Raw genomic sequence first — 6,806 nt, forward strand, 5'->3', positions numbered from 1 at the left:
CATACAACTTCTTTTCCTTCAAGGTTTGCAACACAACATTCAGATGCTCCACATGCTCTTCATCAGACTTAGAATATATCAAAATATCATCGATGAACACTACCATGAACTGATCTAAGTACGGATGGAATATTCTATTCATGTACTATATGAACACACTTGGTGCATTAGGTACCCCAAACAGAATCACATAATACTCATAATGACCCTATCTCGTTCTAAATGCAGTCTCCGAAATATCTTTTGGTTTCACACGAATCGATGATAACCCGGCCTAAATCAATCTTACTGAACACACACACACACCAAACAACTGATCCATCAAATCATCAATCATCGAAAGAGGATACTTCTTCATGATCGTAAACTTGTTCAATTGTCGATAGTCGAAACACAACCTCATGCTACCATATTTCTTATTGACTAACAACACTGACGCTCCCCATGACGAAACACTTGGTTGAACAAACTTCTTCTAGAGCAACTCTTCCAATTTTTTCTTTAGCTCACTCAGATCTGAATAATACATTTTATACAACGCCATCAACACATAACTAGTATCAGGTACTAAGTCTATGGCAACCTCAACATCACGCTCCAACGACAAATCATTGATACCATCTGGAAACACTTTCGGAAAATTGCACACCACCGATAATTCACCAATCGCAACTTTTCTTTTAGCCTTCATTAAAGCTAATATCATAAACACCTCAACCTCATCCTTCATGCATTTAGCCACTTGCTTAGTAGACACAAACAACTCATCACTTGCATCAAATTCTGGAAATGACACCGACTTGTCGAAATAGTTGATATGAACATGGTTAAACTCCAACCAGTTCATTCCAAGGATAACATCAAGTTGATTCAGGGGTAGACAGACTAATTCCATCCTAAAACTCTTACCATAAATAGTCAGCAAACATTTCAAACACACCTACTAAGTAGTTCATGAACAATTAGTTGGGGTATCAATAACCATACTCCCAACTATAGAAGACAACTTTAAATCAAACCTCTCAGCATACTCAAGAGAAATAAAAGAATATGTTACACTCGTGCCAATAATAGCAATTAGAGGAATATGTACCTCAAATCAATCTGTCTGAGCTAGTACTCTCTGACCCAGTCAAAATAAAAACCCTTTCCTCCAGACTAAACCTTCTTGGGTTTCTGGAAATGAGTACTAACGTGACCCGGGTCCCCACAGTTGAAGCGAGTCAGACTATTACTCTTATAATCAGCAATAAGATGTCTCATCCTTCCACACTTGAAGCACTTCTTCTCAGAACTCTTGCAGTCATTAACATGATGACCTGTTACCTCACACTTAAAAAATTTGATAGAAGTTGTAGTCTCTCCCCCACTTTTCGTTTTCTCATATGAAGCATTTTGGTTCCCTTTATTAGCTGGAGCACTATATGGTTTTCCACATTCTTACCTTTTTTCTTACTAAGAGTCTTAGAGTGAGCAGAAAGGGCCCTTCTATCCTCATCATATATCCTACACTTATTCGCTAGTATAGGAAATCGGTGAATCATCTGATAACCAATACCTTGATTGATCTCAAGACACATTCCTCTCTTAAACTTGATGCACTTAGATCCCTCGGCAGTCGCACCATCGTAGTGTGGGAAAAAATTCACCAGCTATTCGAACTTAGAAACATGCTCAACAATTGTCATATTTCCCTACTTTAGCTCAAGAACTCGATTTCTTTCTTACTGTGCACGTCCTTAGGGAAATGCCTCTCTAAGAATTTAACCCTGTACACATGCTAAGTAATCTCAGTACCAACAATCTTCAGTCTCTGTCGCGCATTATCCCACTAATCTTCGGCCTCTTCTAAGAACATTTGAGTACCAAATTGCATCTTTTAAACTACAGTGTAAGTCATCACTCGAAAAATCTTCTTAGTCTCTCTGAGCAATGTTTGTGCACCCTCCGGGTCATATACATGTCACTTAGGTTTTTTTTCTTTTCAATTTACTCAAAAGTCAAAAACATCCTTTTGTATGTTATTTAGTTTTCCTATTTTAAAGAGTTTATTAATTAAAACAATTAAAATTCAAGCCAAACTAAATAACCAAAAATAAAATCAAAATGAAAGGATAAAAATCCTATTTATTTATTTATTATGAACATGTTGACAAAAAGATAAAACTAAGCTGACTCAAAATGAATAAAAATTGGACGCAAAAGTGCTCGAAAAATTAAAATGACTGCACCATAATGATCATTGTGAAATAAACTTCTTGAAAATATACAGATTTTCATCAAATTTTAAAATAGAAAACGCTCGGTTAAAACACTCAGACGGATGAAAATGTGACCGAAAAATTAGTTGAAAAATAAATCGAACACACCATATTAAACTATGTAAACGTAGATTAACAAAACTGATGTCTGCAAGCTTGATTTTGAAATTTTTTTCCCATTGTCTTGACATATATTTGAAAACTGATTCAACTAGTTTTCTTGTAGATTCGAAAATTCATTTTGACTGATATTTTAAGCATTATGCAGTATGGAATACATGTTATGCTATGCATGGATACACCAACTATGATGAATGTATTTGATAACGCGAAAATACATCGTATATTTGTCTTGATTTATACTCAAAAATCATAACACTTTCATTTATATTCCGATTATTCCGCAAGTGTTCGAGTTATTTTTGCAGGTATTTCAATCCCCATCTTAAATGAGCAAAGTATAGAAAAGGAAGGAAAATAAGAAGAAACAGAAGAGAAAGCAGCAGAAAAACAGGGGACACAAAAATTGTGGATGTGACGACCGTCACAAAGCATGAAACGACCGGTACGCCCAGCCTGTGACGACCGTCACAGGCCCATCACGAACGTAACACGGCCAAAATCAACGCCTTAAAACAGTCAACAGAAGTGAGCCAACATGCCTAAATTCTTGTTCCACAGCCAATTTCCCGTGGATTCCTCACTCAACCAAGTCATCCTTGTTTCTCTCAACTGCCATGACCTAATGACGGATATAAAAAAGACAGAAGTTGGAAACCTACGGGGGACGCTTAATTTTTCTCTGCAATTTATTTTCTACAGCAATTTTGCTTTCTAGTATTAATTTTCTTCAGCAACATTGTTTCCTCTACCGCAATTTAGTTATCGTTCCGCTTAGAGTTTCCATTTTCCCTTTCCCTTTCCGTTTTTCATTTAGCCAAAGTAGTAGTTTCCTACACTCGGGAACTACTATAATTTATTTAATTTAGTTTAAGCAATTATTTCGAAGAGGCAGCATCCTACCGATCTGTGGAGGACTGCTCAAGTACTTCAAGATTCGGCGTATTCTATTAATCCAATTTCCAGGTTTTTATTCAATTGTTATTGCTTTATTATTATTGTAATCATGTCTATATTATTGTTGATCTGTTTATGTTCGTCTGTGGTTGCGTTGTTTAACATGTCTGGCTAAACTACCGGTATCGGTATGTAACAATTTAATTAGATGGGATTTAATAATAATCGGTGAAAAACTTCTTGTCTCAAACAATATTTTTGGTTGTAGTTTTTAATTTAAATTTAATTAACTTTGTCACAAGAGTGAGAAGCTATCTAATACGATTTTGCCACGAGAGTGGGAAATTAACTAAGGTGAGAATCGACAATCGCGAGAGCGTGAGGGTCGAACTGGATAGTAAAAACTAGGCATTGATTTTAAAAACAGCGAGAGCACTTTAAAAGCAATTAGAACTTATCTATTTTCAAAAAGTATTTTTAACTTCAAATGGGACAGCGAGAGCATACATTCTGACTTAAAGGTATAGTCTGAATCAACAATCACAAGAGTGTGAGATAAAACCTTTTAAATAAGTATTTTGTACTGAAAGATACTTGGTACTTAAATTATATACCGATGAATTATCGAATCCCTGACGATTAATGCGTTGCATACTGATATCCTCCTATTAATATTTTCTTATAACTCAACTTCCCTTAGATTTAATTTTCTTCAACCAAACTTCTAAAAATCATTCCCTTAGCTAAACATAGTAATGTCAGTAGCATTAGTTTGACCATCGGTCCCTGTGGGTTCGATATCTTTTAAAACTAAAACGACTGGACTGTGCACTTACAGTCAAGTACCCGATAGACTATATTCTATATACAGTCACGAGACGTATCAAGTTTTTGGCGCCGTTGTCGGGGATCTGATTTAGTCAAATAGTGTGATTCTTTCGTTGCATGGTATAGACTAAGGTAAAAAAAAACTAATCTCCTTTCCCTTATTTCCCCCGATTGTATGCCAAGTACTCGCTCACAAGGCGATAACTTAGCACCGCCAATCGCTGAATTAGAATGTTTCTTATATATAAGACGCCGAATACTAGAGTACCAACAAAGGTACAATATTCCTGATATCTTCTTTCCTACTGTTGAACCAGTCGAAAAACCAACCATGGCGGCAGTAGGACCACAGAATCGTCCTCTTAAGTTCTACGCTACCCCGTCCCAACAAGAACCTCACAGCAACATTGCTGCCCCTGCTATCAATCGAAACGATTTCGACCTGAAACCCTCATTATTATCAGTCGTCCAACAACATCAATTTGCTGGAAATCCTACGGACGATCCTAATGAACATTTGACCAAGTTTGTGCAATACGCAGACACTGTGAAGGCGAATGGTGTATCTCAAGATGCGATAAGACTACGCCTCTTTCCTTTCTGACTAAGAGACATAGCTTGGGCTTGATTGCAATCCTTACCATCCAACTCAGTTACAACATGGGAAGAACTGAAGAACGTTTTCTTATCCCGATATTTTCCATCGAGCAAAACTGCTATGCTGAGAGCTTAAATCAACAGATTTCGACAAAAAGATGTAGAATCTCTCTACAACACGTGGGAGAGATACAAAGACATGATGAGGATATGTCCACATCACGGTCTCGAAGACTGGGTGATTATTCACACATTTTACAATGGGCTTCTGTATAACACAAGACTGACAGTAGACGTTGCCGCAGGCGGTGCACTTATTGACAAGCCATACAATGAAGCCTATCAACTCATTGAAAACATGGCCCAAAACCATTGGCAATGGGGAGGTGAAAGAACTCCAGTAGAAAAGTCCCAAACAAAAAGTCGAATGTACGAAATCAGTAGCCTTGACCATGTCCATGCTAAGGTAGATGCCCTTGTTCAAAAGTTAGACAACTTGACCATACCACCCGCAGCCACCGTGGCTGCTGTGACTCCAAACTGTGAGTTATGTGGAACCCCTGGACACACTACACCAGAATTTCAGATATATGGAGGAGTCCCAACCGATCAAGTGAATTACGCACAAGGAAATCCTTATTTGAATACCTACATCCCAGGTTGGAAAAACCATCCTAACTTTTCGTATAAGAATAACAACGCCCTGTATGCACCTAGCCAAGCACCCGCTGTTCCGCCTGGATATCAAAAGCCAGCTAATAATGCTCCTAACATGCCTAAGAAGTCAAACCTTGAACTAATTATGGAAAGCTTCATAGCTACCCAAGCTCAGACAAACAAAGACTTCTTGAACCAAAACATGCATACTAGCGAGCAACTTAAACAACTAGCGAGCAAAGTAGACGCCTTAGCCACCCACAACAAAATGCTTGAAACGCAGATTTCACAAATGGCTCAACAACAAGCATCTATTGTCGCTCCCGCTGGAACATTTCCTGGACAGCCGCAACCTAATAGGACATGCACATTCCGTTATACTGAGGAGTGGAAAAGAAATAGACGGACCCGTAGATCCAAGACTCCAAAATCCTGCCATGTACCAAAAACCAGACAAAACCACAACTGAGGAGGTAAGTGAACGGAAGGAGAAGGAAGATAATACCCGAGAGGCCGAAGAGAAAGAAAAACCTTATGTGCCTCCACCACCTTATAAACCACCCATTCTGTATCCTCAAAGACTCGCAAGTTCTAAAACTGCAGGGCAATTTAGGAAATTTGTTGAACTTCTGAAGCAACTTAACATTACAATTCCCTTTACAGAAGCCATCACACAAATGCCCTCATATGCCAAATTTCTTAAAGAGATCCTATCCAATAAGAAAAAGATCGAGGATAACGAAACAGTTATACTTACTGCTGAGTGTAGCGCAATAATCCAAAATAACATGCCTCCCAAACTAAAAGACCCAGGTAGTTTCTCCATACCCTATGTCATTAGAAAATTCTTCATAGACAAAGGTCTATGCGACCTAGGAGCCAGCATTAGTGTAATGCTCTTAACCATTTGTAAAAGGCTCAATATGAGAGAACTAAGACCAACCAAGATATCTGTTCAATTAGCTGACCGCTCAATCAAATATCCTGTCGATATACTAGAGAATGTCCTAGTACGTGTAGGACAATTCTACATTCCTACAGACTTCATAATCATGGACATCAAAGAAGATGCCAGTACACCTATTATATTAGGAAGGCTATTCTTAGCTACCGCCAGAGCCATAATAGACGTAAAGAGAGGTAAGCTAACATTCAAAGTTGGAGAGGAAAAGGTTGAATTCATCTTGACACAATTCTTACAAGCGCCAGTTATAGACGATACATGTTATCTACTTGATGTCATAGACGAGTGCGTAAGAGAGATGGAGATGCAAGAAACCACATACTCTGATATAATGAAAATCCAAATCCCTCCAATCTTTGAAGACGATAATTGGCATGAACCATACCAAAATGACAGTCTAAGCGAATGCTTAGCACTTACGCCCACCCACATGCCATGCCCAAAGAAACCAGACTTGGAATTAAAAGCACTATCAAAGAACC

At 38.1% G+C, this 6,806-nt stretch overlaps 1 non-coding gene across 1 annotated transcript; it reads right to left on the reverse strand.

Moving 5' to 3' along the window:
• Positions 1-4,824: 4,824 nt before the first annotated feature.
• Positions 4,825-4,931, reverse strand: LOC127109419 (small nucleolar RNA R71). The gene has a single exon (XR_007796712.1). It is a non-coding gene; the product is annotated as a small nucleolar RNA R71 (small nucleolar RNA).
• Between the last annotated feature and the right edge of the window lie 1,875 nt (positions 4,932-6,806).

The sequence above is a fragment of the Lathyrus oleraceus genome, chromosome 7 (assembly GCF_024323335.1).
Source record: "Lathyrus oleraceus cultivar Zhongwan6 chromosome 7, CAAS_Psat_ZW6_1.0, whole genome shotgun sequence".
Lineage (NCBI taxonomy): Eukaryota > Viridiplantae > Streptophyta > Magnoliopsida > Fabales > Fabaceae > Lathyrus > Lathyrus oleraceus.